General features: G+C 41.2%; 1 long non-coding RNA gene across 1 annotated transcript; it reads left to right on the plus strand.

Annotated features, from left to right (window-relative positions):
* The first annotated feature begins 7,818 nt into the window (after positions 1-7,818).
* On the plus strand, positions 7,819-12,870 carry LOC311084164. Its single transcript, XR_014606446.1, has 3 exons — positions 7,819-7,952; positions 8,425-8,835; positions 10,584-12,870. It is a non-coding gene; the product is annotated as an uncharacterized lncRNA (long non-coding RNA).
* The last annotated feature ends 672 nt before the right edge of the window (positions 12,871-13,542 follow it).

Genomic DNA, 13,542 nt, shown 5'->3' on the forward strand with positions numbered 1-13,542 from the left:
CGGGAGAATTAATACTGTAACAATAACATTTATTTAGGAGCTCAGCAAGCAATCAGGTTCTTTGGCGTAGGCCCCGTTCATAACTCGCATTCAGAGGGTACTGAATCTGCGAGTCCCGCCTGAAGACGAAGGCGGGGGCGCCGCTCACCCCCCGGCGGAGTAAGGAAAGGGGCCATCTGGTGGTGGTGGGGTGGATGGAGGAAAAGACATCTGAAGTCTTCAGGATGGAAGGGATAGCCTGACTGATGGTGTTGGGGTTGATAGAGGGAGGACCCAGCTTGGTTGAGTAGAGGAGTTGGAGGAAAGATCCCATCTTGGTGGAGGCGGGGAGGATGGAGGTACTGGAGTGACAGCATCTGCGAACTCAGACATGTGTAAGCGCTGCCCTTTTAAGCTACAGTAAGTGATATAATTGGATAGATGAGGAGGTAATTAATGACGCGAACGATTGAGTCTTCCTGGCAGAACTTGCGCTAGCTTCATTTCTATTGTGGAGATGAGCACGAGTGAACAGTGGGTGGTGAATATACAAGTGTGGGAATTGTGTTTCTGCTGTTCACACGCAGTCACAGCTACTATTAACCTCTTCTCTGCCTGAGTCCTGTGAGTGTACAGCTACGCTGGTGAAATACGATTAATCTCTTCTCTGCCTGAGCCCTGTGAGTGTACAGCTATGCTGGTGAAATACTATTAACCTCTTCTCTGCCTGAGTCCTGTGAGTGTACAGCTACGCTGGTGAAATACGATTAACCTCTTCTCTGCCTTAGCCCTGTGAGTGTACAGCTACGCTGGTGAAATACTATTAACCTCTTCTCTGCCTGAGTCCTGTGAGTGTACAGCTACGCTGGTGAAATACGATTAACCTCTTCTCTGCCTGAGTCCTGTGAGTGTACAGCTACGCTGGTGAAATACGATTAACCTCTTCTCTGCCTGAGCCCTGTGAGTGTGCAGCTACGCTGGTGAGATACATAACCTTTGCTCTGTCTGAGCCCTGTGAGTGTGCAGCTACGCTGATGAGATACGTAACCTCTTCTCTGCCTGAGCCCTGTGAATGTGCAGCTACGCTGCTATGCTGGTGAGATACGTAACCTCTTCTCTGCCTGAGCCCTGTGAGTGTGCAGCTACGCTGATGAGATACGTAACCTCTTCTCTGCCTGAGCCCTGTGAATGTGCAGCTACGCTGCTATGCTGGTGAGATACGTAACCTTTGTTCTGCCTGAGCCCTGTGAGTGTGCAGCTACGCTGATGAGATACGTAACCTCTTCTCTGCCTGAGCCCTGTGAATGTGCAGCTACGCTGCTATGCTGGTGAGATACGTAACCTCTTCTCTGCCTGAGCCCTGTGAGTGTGCAGCTACGCTGGTGAGATACGTAACCTCTTCGCTGCCTGAGCCCTGTGAGAGTGCAGCTACGCTGGTGAGATACGTAACCTCTTCTCTGCCTGAGCCCTGTGAGTGTGCAGCTACGCTGGTGAGATGCGTAACCTTTGCTCTGTCTGAGCCCTGTGAGAGTGCAGCTACGCTGATGAGATACGTAACCTCTTCTCTGCCTGAGCCCTGTGAATGTGCAGCTACGCTGCTATGCTGGTGAGATACGTAACCTCTTCTCTGCCTGAGCCCTGTGAGTGTGCAGCTACGCTGGTGAGATACGTGACCTCTTCGCTGCCTGAGCCCTGTGAGAGTGCAGCTACGCTGGTGAGATACGTAACCTCTTCTCTGCCTGAGCCCTGTGAGTGTGCAGCTACGCTGGTGAGATGCGTAACCTTTGCTCTGTCTGAGCCCTGTGAGAGTGCAGCTACGCTGATGAGATGCGTAACCTCTTCTCTGCCTGAGCCCTGTGAGTGTGCAGCTACGCTGGTGAGATACGTGACCTCTTCGCTGCCTGAGCCCTGTGAGAGTGCAGCTACGCTGGTGAGATACGTAACCTCTTCTCTGCCTGAGCCCTGTGAGTGTGCAGCTACGCTGGTGAGATGCGTAACCTTTGCTCTGTCTGAGCCCTGTGAGAGTGCAGCTACGCTGATGAGATGCGTAACCTCTTCTCTGCCTGAGCCCTGTGAGTGTGCAGCTACGCTGGTGAGATGCGTAACCTCTTCTCTGCCTGAGCCCTGAAGAGAATGCCGAAGAGACTTTTAAGAGACTTTTTATTTATTTAATAAAGTATATTTATTTTGAAGTCTGTGTCTGCCTTTTCCTTTGTGTCCACGGTCAGCTCCTCAGGGGTGGCACGCAAGTGGAGGGGTGGGCGGCCCGCTGGCGCTCCACCCCGACCTGTGACACAACTACCAAAGAGATACAGAGAGCATACAGAATGGCTCGTAGCCAATTACCTCATACCGAGCTTTACTTTCCTTTGATTAACTTTTCAGACCAGTTACCTCTTGAAGAACAGAATCATCTAACAAGAATGAATGAATACATCAGGGATACCCTAAACAGCACAGTAGAACTGCCTTATGCTCAGTTTGAGGTGGACCGAGACCGCGTTCACTGGACTACGGCAACAGCCATGGCCATGTTGGATCACTGGGTCCAAAATTTAAACTTCCAGGGCCCTTCATCCCTATAAACGGCACTGAGAAACTGATAATCAACCTTGCACCCTCTCTGGCCCTCACACGAGAGCAGTTCTACTAAAAGGTCTTTCGTTCATTCCTGACTCCCCAAAGTCATTGCTTTAATTATCAGGGCAGACTGGTATGCTGATCAACATCTGAATTGGGTTTTTGTGGAAAAACTGAATTTCACCGTGAGTGAAAAGAGAGCGTTGAAACAATTGAGAGAAAACAGAGATATAGTCATCAAGCGTGCTGATGGATATTCAGGATTACATTTTTGAGGGATGAGACAGTTGCAGATTTTAGATCATTACAGCCCAAACACAAATTGAATAAGAGAAATATTAGAAGAAATGTATGAGAAAGAAATTATTAGTGGTAAACAAAAATAATATATCCTTGGCCCTGGTCTCCTGAGGCCAAGGAAATTTTATCTCCTTCCCAAGATTCACAAAAAAAAAAAAAAACCAAACCCCCCCCCAAAAAAACAGATAGTTGGACCGTTCCACACGAAATACCTCCAGGAAAGCCCATTGTCTCAGATTGTGTTAGTGAGACATACCACACAGCAGAGTTTGTCAAGTATCACTTAAATGCCATTTCACAAAACATCAGAGTTACTTAAAAGATACCTACGATTTTATTAGTAAAACCAAAAATTTTGTAATTCCATCAAATGCTTTTCTTTTCACCATAGACTTGGATAGTTTGTATTCAAACATTGAGATGTAAGTGGGCATGGAGGCCGTGAAAAATTGCATGAAGGAATATCCAGATCCTAAGAGGCCAGAAGAATATGTGCTGAAACTATTGGAAATCAATTTAAGGATACATTTTATTTACAGACAGAAGGCACAGCTATGGGAAAAACCTTCACCCCTTCGTACGCCAACATCTTCATGGCGTGTTGGGAGGAGACAGCACTAGACTCATATTCACTCAAACTATATGCATATTACAAATTTATTGATGATATTTGGGGAATCAGCATCAAAGATCCATAAAGGTCAAATTTGAAATAGATGGCACTCAAATTAATTTTCTAGTTGTGGTTACCTATAAAGGCCCTAAGTTTCTTAAAGAAAACAAATTGGATTACAGAGTTTACTTCAAGGAGACAGATACTCAGTCATTGCTTAATGCACACCGTTTTCACCCACGACACATTCAGAGAAATTTTTAAATCACAACTCCACAGAATCTGCTCCCAGGAGAGGGGATTTGGGGAAAGCTGTTATAATACTGTTCAGAGCCTTGAGAACAAGAGCCTACTCAAGATCAATGCTTCAAAAAACTTTGAAATCATTCAGAAGATCTCTCCACACCTCAGTAAACTCTGATCTGGAAATACATCCTAAGGATAAAATAATCCCCTTTGTGGCTTTCAATTCAACACAATGCAAACAACTTAATAATGCTATCAAACCGAATTTTTCCAAATTTCTCACTGGCACAAGTTATCAGCAAGGACATAAACCCATTGCAGCTTATAAAATAAATAAAAACCTGATTGATTTTAAAGTTTACCTGAAAAACACAAAAGAATAGCAGGTCACTTGTAAATAATTTTGCTTTTGAGATGGGTCAAAAACAAGACCACCAAACAGATTTTTACACTGCAACAGACTCTGTCCCCTCAGACTACGAATTGTGTATATCTTATTTATTGTAAAACCAGTTTGAACAGTGATGCAAACAGCTAGTGATGGGAAGAACTGACTTGAAGAAGTGACTTGAATATTTGAGTCTCATTCAGCAAAATGTACAAATTTTTACTCAAGTGATTTCATTCATTTGAGCAGAAATTTAAATGTTAGATTTTCAATAGCCATAGTCTCTGAGAAATCATCTATGAGAACAAAGGGTGTGTGTGAAATGCTGTCCTTGGTTATCCACTAATGATGTTTAGGTGCGTGTGATCAAAACTCAGGAGAGAGTGAGCGCTGTGTCAGCAATGAGAGAGAAAGAGTGACTTATATGTCATTACACTGTAAATATAAGGCCAAATACACGTCCGACCCTCGCTTGGCGTCACACGACTCCCCCACACCAGGATTTGTTGATCATAAAACATACACCACCTCCTGTGCTTTTTACCTGTGAGGTCTTTCACTCTGTCTACTCTGTGCACTGCGAACCCCACAGGTTTGATGGCGGAGTCTGGACTCTCCGCGGACATCCAAGTTTCTGTAAGGCAGGTAATGCAGCAGTTTTTCGTCTCTCATTGGAAAGAGATCTGCGCTTTTAGCTCGCAGAGCTTGTTTTCCAGAGACTGAACATTTGCCAGTAGAATGCTAGTAGATTCGCGTGACGTCATTCCCCTTTTTCGGCTAAGCTGAGCAGCCCAGACAAAGAGCTGAGAATTTAAAGACAAAGAATTTAAAGACAAAGAATTTAAAGTCCGGGGTCAGAGTTCGTGGCTTAGCAGGCATACTCAGCACCAGCAAAGTGTTGTTTGGATTATTGCTTGTGTACCTGGATTATCTGTCTGCCTAGCCCTTGTTGGTACACTCCTCTCATGATCAGCGGGACCCCTGTGGAGAGGGTGAGCAGCTTCAAGTACCTCGGTGTAAACATCTCCGAAGACCTGACTTGGACTGCACACATTCAAACACAGGTCAAGAAAGCCAGACAAAGACTGTACCATCTGCGACAGCTGAGGAAATTCAGGGTCTCACCAGCAATCCTGAAAACTTTCTATTCAGGGGCCATAGAAAGTGTATTGACTCAGTGTATTTCAGTGTGGTACAGTAACGCTCTGCAGAGAGTCGTGCGTTTAGCTGAGCGCATCTCTGGGTCTGCCCTCCCCTCTCTGCAGGACATCTACCTGAAACGCTGCAAAAGCAGAGCTGAAAAAATAATCAAGGACTCAAATCACCCCGGAAACCGTCTTTTCATCACACTGCCATCGGGCAAGCGCTTCAGAAGTGTGATGGCAAAAACTGAGAGACTGAGGAGGAGCTTCTACCCTCAGGTCATCAGGCTCCTAAACTCAGCCTCATAACATCTACAGGACTCAATTTAATTAACCGGTACACCCATCATTCTCCATCTTCCGCATTGCAGCTATGTGTAAATACCCGGTACAACCTGTTTGCACATTCATCTTGCACATTTTAGCTGCACTTTTGCACTTTTTTAGCCCATTGCACATTTACTACTTATTTTATTTCTTGTTTTCTTCTTCTTATTATTATTACTTGTATTTTTTTTAATCTTGTCCTGTGTTATGTGTATCCTTATTTATTTTTGTTTTTAATTTTTTTTCTTGCACTGTCCACTGAGCGGACCTGTCCTGACCTTCATTTCACTACTGATTATACTGTGTATGATTGTGTATGTGACAAATAAACGAGAACCTTGAACCTTGAACCTTGGTTATTGTTTGCTGATTGTCAACCCACGCTTGCTCTACAGATTGCTCTGTGTCTTGGCCCTGACATACCCGTCTGCTGTTCACTGACCCTACCTGTATATGACCATGTTTAATAATAAAGCTTCGCAAATGTATCCGCATATCTCACGTCTCATTCACCCTGTTACAGATTTCATGATTGTATAACATGATTGTGCAATGGTATCATCAAGTTCAAGTAGTTCAAGTTCAAGTAGACTTTATTGTCATTTCAACCATATACAGTTCAGTACACAGAGAAACGAAACAACGTTCCTCCAGGACCAAGGTGCTACATACAAAAAAAAAAAAAAGAAAAAAGGCAGCAAAGTGCATGTGCAAATGTGCAATCAAAAAGAGCTACAGAAAAACACAACAACGTAACACGTTACAGTACTTTTTTTGTAATGAGGTATGAGTTATGGGAAGAGCAACAGTAAACAACAATAAAAACAACTGACATTCAGCAGTAATTTAAAATAATTAATTTAAAAATTAAATGGAATAAGATTTAGAACAGTTATTCAGTTCGTCTGAATGATTTGTGTGTTTACTGTGTGTGTGTGTGTGTGTGTGTGTGTGTGTGCGTGTGTGTGTGTGTGTGTGTACATATCGGTCCAATCCCTTTGTGTTGAGGAGACGGATGGCTTGTGGGTAAAAACTGTTACATAGTCTGGATGTGAGTGCTCGAATGCTTCGGTACCTTTTTCCAGATGGCAGTAGGGTGAAGAGTGAGTGTGAGGGGTGTGTGAGGTCAGCCACAATGCTGGTGGCTTTACGGATGCAGCGTGTGATGTATATGTCTTCGATAGAGGGGAGAGAGACCTCGATGATCTTCTCAGCTGTCCTCACTATCCGCTGTAGGGTCTTGCGGTCAGATGTGGTACAATTACCAAACCAGACAGTGATGCAGCTGCTCAGGATACTCTCAATGGTTCCTCTATAGAAGGTGGTGAGGATTGGTGGTGGAAGCTGGGCTTTTCTCAGCCTTCTCAGGAAGAAAAGACGTTGTTGGGCTTTCTTGTGCAGAGAGCTGATGTTAAGGGACCAGGTGAGGTTCTCTTATAGGTGGACACCCAGGAATTTTGTGCTCTTGACGATCTCCACAGAAGAGCCGTCGATGCTGAGCGGAGAGTGATCGCTCCTTGTCCTCCTGAAGTCAACAACCACCTCTTTTGTCTTATCGACGTTCAGAAACAGGTAGTTGTCTTTACACCAGACCGTTAGCCTCTGCACTTCCTCTCTGTATGCTGACTCGTCGTTCTTGCTGATAAGACCCACCACGGTCGTATCATCAGCAAACTTGATGATATGATTGGAGCTGTGTGTCGCTACACAATCATGAGTCAGCAGCGTGAACAGCAGGGGACTGAGCACACACCCTTGGGGGGCCCCAGTGCTCAGTGTGGTGCTGCTGGAGGTATAGTTCCCGATCCGCACTGCCTGAGGTCTTTCAAACAGAAAGTCCAGGATCCAGTTACAGAGGGATGTGTTGAGGCCCAACAGGCCCAGCTTCCCGATCAGGTGCTGGGGGATGATTGTATTGAATGCTGAACTAAAATCTATGTACAACATTCTGACGTAAGTGTCCTTCTTGTCAAGGTGTGTCAGTGCCAGGTGAAGTGTGGTGGAAATGGCGTCGTCCGTCGGACGGTTTTGACGATACGCAAACTGCAATGGGTCCATTAAGGGGGGCAGCAGGGTCTTGATGTGTTTCATGACGAGCCGCTCGAAGCATTTCATGATGATGGGTGTGAGTGCAACTGGGCGGTAGTCATTTAGACATGCTGCTGTTGCTATTGCAGTTTGACAGGTTGCAACGGAATGGTGAAAAATACGTCATCTGCTGTGGGCGTAAGGTTTCATAAGCTATATAAAGTTTTGAAGTCGCTTTTTGTGAATTACTGCACACACTGACTGCCAGTCACCTTTTGAACCAACTCTTAATAGGAAACATTTGTCTCCTGAACTGAATATACAACAGTTATTTTCTCTCAACTCTCCAGTAAGTATTTATTTGATATTCTTGATTATAGAGCTAGTGATATTTCATACATCTGCATGTAAAAGCAGCATAATGGACTGTTTCTTTATATTTTCTCTTTACTTTTACATCTTTACAGCTTAAGATACCATCACAGATGAACTAAAATGACAAAACTGCTTCTATACTTGATGCTAAGCTGGTTGGGTTTGTCAATTATAATGGTGCCCGTATTTAAAAATTGATATTGCCAGAAGATAATCTGATGTTAAGACAATATAACAAACTATATGCTCTCCTCTGAACCAATCAGGCCAGAATTCCCAAGCACTAATTCACATACACTATACATAATATCTATTATGTATAGAGTACTAGTCCTGCCACAGAATGACAAAAAAAGTACCAAGATTGAAAAGATTTGAATGAAAACAACCTTTCTGTGTTCTGCATACCTGTAAATATTACATGGTTTCTTTCTTTAAAAATTCAGATCTTCCCAACTCCCATTTAAAAACATGGGGAACGAGACTTCACGCTCAAATACCCACGTGGCCAACGCAACCGGGAAGCATCTTCGGATTTTCTATAGAGTGGATAAAATGGTGCTGGAAGAAATGGTGATAAATGTGGGGGCAAAGACTGGAGGTACAAAATCAAAAATTTCCGGCAACATGAAGATGGTTTTTAAACCAGACAGCCGAATCCGTTACATTCACCTGCCAAAGAACGAGACATGTAACTTTCCCGGGGAAGGCACCATCTATGTCTCTGTCCTTGTGGAAGATGAAAAAAAAAAAAAAAAAAAAAAAAATAACTGCGTTGAGGTCGTCTGCCTCAATTTCCCTATCCCCAGCGACCGGTCTTTCATCGTGACTGCCAATGATAGCATCAAATTGCAGAAGTATGGTGCAAACATTTGGGTTGACGAAGATGGACATAACCATCACCCTTTACTTTCCTCTTCATCCTCCTCCATTATCATGTAGAGTTCTAAATTTGATAAGCCGATAAGATGCCATTTTGGTGAGGTTAATTGAAATATTAATAGTTTAGATCAGTGGTTCTCAGCCTTTTTGACTTCAAGGCCCCCCCATTGTCCAAGACAATATTTCAAAAGATTGGCAAAAGGCCTCCTCGCCCGAAACTAGACAGGTCAGATTAAAATAATTCATCATGGATAATTTTTGATTCTAGAAATTCAGAAAGAGTTAGCATTTAATTAAGTAGAATTATTTTAATATTTCTTATTTTAAATTAATTTTATGTCACCTTGAGGCCACCTTGGAAGTGTGCTGAGGCCCCCTAGTGGGTACTAGTGCCCTGGTTGAGAACCACTGGTTTAGGTAACAAAATCTTTGTTTTCGACAACAATGTATGTAAGATTTTGTTTTTTTGTAATAATGTTAAAATATATCTGGTATTACTTTAAGGATTTTATTTTATATATGTGCTTTGAAATATTACAAGCAACGGGAACCCTTAAAATGTTAGCTGTAAACACAATATCATCATTGTTAGAAACATATGGTGAATATTTCTTCTAATGGAAACATCTTGTTCACAAAACTCTGGAAATTAAATTTTAAACTTAAAGCTACCACATTTCTTATGCAAAAAAAATATGGGACACTTCATTTTTAAGAAATTAACTGATTTTTGCAAGGATTTATATTTCAATAAAAGCAATACAAAATTCAAAGCTCCTAACATTCAGGTTATTGATTTTCACACTTTACATGTTGGGAGATATTATCAGGAGACACAGGGTTAGCTTTCACTGTTATGCTGATGATACTCAGCTCTATATTTCTTTCTATATTTCCAGTGAAACACACCAAATTGAGAAAATAACGGAATGCATAGTCGATATAAAAAATTAGATGACAAGTAACTTCTTACTGCTATATTTAGAAAAAAAACTGGTGTTAATTATCGGACCTAGAACACTATATAACACTTGACGGCTGCTCTGTCGATTCTTCATCATCAGTCAGGAACCTAGGTGTGCTATTTGATAGCAATCTTTCATTTGAAAGCCATGTCTCTAGCATCTGTAAAACATTTTTCCATCTCAAAAACATATCTAAATTGCGACCTGTGCTTTCAACATCAAATGCAGAAATATTTATTCATGCGTTTATGACCATATTAGCCCGATTCTGTCAACACTGCACTGGCTCCCTATCAAACATCGTATAGATTTTAAAATCCTGTTAATTACTTATTAGGCCCTGAATGGTTTAGCTCCTCAGTGCTTGAGCGAGCTCTTGTCACATTATAGTCCATCGCGGCCGCTGCGTTCCCAAAACTCTGGCCATTTGATAATACCTAGAATATCAAAATCAACTGCGGGAGGTAGTTCCTTTTCCTATATAGCGCCCAAACTCTGGAACAATCTACCTAACACTGTTCGGGAGGCAGACACACTCTGTCAGTTTAAATCTAGATTAAAAACCCATCTCTTTAACCTGGCGTACACATAACACACTAATACACTTCTAATATTCAAATCCGTTAAAGGATTGTTAGGCTGCATTAATTAGGTCAATCGGAACCGGGGACACTCCCAATAATATATGATGTACTCGTTACATCGTAAGAAGAATGGCATCTACGCTAATATTGGTCTGTTTCTATTCTGTTTCTCAGTCTGTGTCCAGATCAGATGGTGGATCGGCTCCGGGAGATGATTTATGGGGCCCTGATAGTCAGCGGAGGCCGGACACCTGGATGAGCCCCAGGGACATATCCCCAGTGAAGACCTCTACTTAAAATACAATAAACTTAAAATAAAACATAACTACAAATATAATAAAATACTGAACTACATAATACTATTATTGTTAAAATTGCGACAAAAAATTGAAATATAATACATTTGTACTTTTAAAAGTTAAAACAATACGTAAACAATAAGCAATGATATCCTGTCCAGCGGAGAACTGCCCCCCGACTGAGCCTGGTTTCTCCCAAGTTGTTTTTTTCTCTATTCCGCCTCAGAGCGAGTTTTGGTTCCTTGCCGCTATCGCCTCTGGCTTGCTCAGTTGGTGACACTTAACTTCCAGCGATTATCTTCAATTTGATTTCACAGATACTAATTAAACTAAACCGAGCTAGACAATGACATCTCTGAATTCAATAATGAAATGCCTTTAACTGAAAATTGAGTGTTTAATCTTATTATTATACATTACTGACACTCTATCCTGCAATATGATACTGCTAAGTGCTTTGACACAATCTATATTGTTAAAAGCGCTATATGAATAAAGGTGACTTGACGAATATGCAGTTTCTGTTATGTATTGACGTAAACACACAATGACATCACAACATCACTTAGCAACTTGTTGCAACAAATCAACCTGCATTATGCAGAAAACAACACTCTGAATACCATAGGAAAAATTATAATACATCAACCTCAACAATGACAATTGAACAGTGTGTGTTTAATAATGGGTAATTTATAACCAAAAATTCTTCATTGTAATATCCAAGACAAAAATTACTTCAATTTTCAAAAAGTACAGGAAGTTTAAAACTTGTTCACACTTTTAACATAATTACATTTAACAATTACATGAGTGTGTAATGATGACCGAGAACACCACACATAGAACATAGATTTTACCAAGCCAGTAGTTGCACTCAATGAGACAAAGATGTCTTCTCAGGGAATGTTTGGTGAGGTTTCCCTTGTACCTGTGTGTGTTTTCTTTGTATGTGCACCATGTGCTGGGTGTGGGCGCCTGATTGTGGATGGATAAAGTATCGTCGGTGGTTCACCTGATAATGAATGTAATGCTGCTGCACGGTGCTGTATGCCCTCCAGCACTCACTTAGAATTTGACTCCCAGATCTTACATTCTTTCGTAAGATGTGTAGCAGATGCCTTCTTGAGCGGTGTTTGACCAACTTCAATATTGGTCTTCGATGTGTGGCACCCACCTCCAGCATTCCAAGACCAACAAATTTTTCCTTTGCCGTGTTCTCCCAAATCGTCCACGGTTGTACTACACACAGTCGAATCAAAATGATAGAATGTTATTATTTATTACTTAAATATCTTTAATATCTTTTATCTTGATTGTAATCTCAACAGCATCTGCCATTCAATGTTGTACCTTTCTTTTGTGGTGAAATTAGCTTTTATCAATGACAACAAAAGCATGTCTTCCACAAATTCGCATCTTTTTTCTTCTCTCAAGTCTTTTAATTGCAGTGACACAGCAGTGGGGAAGAGTATCATACACGCTTGTAATTTATGAACTACTTCCAGCAGCCCCTTCCTCAATCAATTTGACACGTCTTCTCCTGAGACCTTGAGCAAAACTGACAATTCAAAATGTTGTTAAACCATATACGAGATAGTAACATCTTCAAGGGATAGTTCACCCAAAAATAAAAAAAATTCGGGAGGAGCAAACGACAGAGAGGCTTTTATTAAACAAAAATATCAAAATAAAAGTGTCCAAGGGGAAAAGTGTCCAAAGTAAACAGGGGAATCTGGTGTCCTCGCCGTGCTCCGGGACGACGAACTGCGAGTAAATTATGACAGAATTCAGATTTTTGGGTGAACTATCCCTTTCACTCCATTAAACTTAGTTGTGTGTCCCAGGGCTATGAGATTCACTAAACTAAATTTATCTCAAATAGAAACAAGATTTTCACAAATGATAAAATAATACATTTAACTCAATATAGTGACACAAAATAAAAAAAAATAATAAAAAATGAATATAAAAAATAAACCGACTTTTGCATTATCTTGACCCACTGTGACAGTTCCATGTGTGAACCCTCGAAGAGTGAACCCTTCCTACTCGATTTTGAAATTTCCCTATGGCATCTTCTTCTACATCTCCTGTGGAAAGATAAAACAAATTGTCAAAAACAAAACCAAAACAACATTGCATAATGCTTAAAAAGTACATAAAGAATATAAATGACACCCTGATGTTGCATTGATGTATGTTTATTTCAAAGTACAAGTGCAAATAATCATTTTTATGCTAATCAAGTTTGTGCTGCACCTCATTCAATAAAATGTCTAATAGGCCTATGTATCAAAAATCTACATCAACTCTATGTTTGAGAAATCAGTTGTGAAAAACTGAAAATCCAAGACATACAGTGTGTGTGTTACAGAAGAGTAGGTCTTTGTATTGGCAAGAATCTGGTGATACGATACGTATCACGATACAGGGGTTGCGATACGATATATTGCGATACATTACGATACTGTAAGCAAGGCGATATATTGCGATATTTCTTATTATATAAGAAATATATTATATTTCTATATATTATATATATTTTTTGGAAAGCTGTCATTAAGTCGAAATGTTTTGAGATTTTAAATGGTAGAAATTAAAGTTATAATATTTTGAGAGTATAGCCTATATTGCGCATGCAAATGGCCCTCATTGAGAGCACCGGGAGAAGCGACCAGGCCGCTGGAATTGATTTGAATATTGTTGCGTCCGAGCGACTGCAGCATCTTACTGGAAGAGTCCATTTTAAGGCAACTTGGAAACAGCATAATATCAAGAAATATGATATTTATTAACAGACTGAACAGGAACAACTGTTTATCTGAACATCA

This window comes from Abramis brama (assembly GCF_963993115.1).
Source record: "Abramis brama genome assembly, chromosome: 6".
NCBI lineage: Eukaryota > Metazoa > Chordata > Actinopteri > Cypriniformes > Leuciscidae > Abramis > Abramis brama.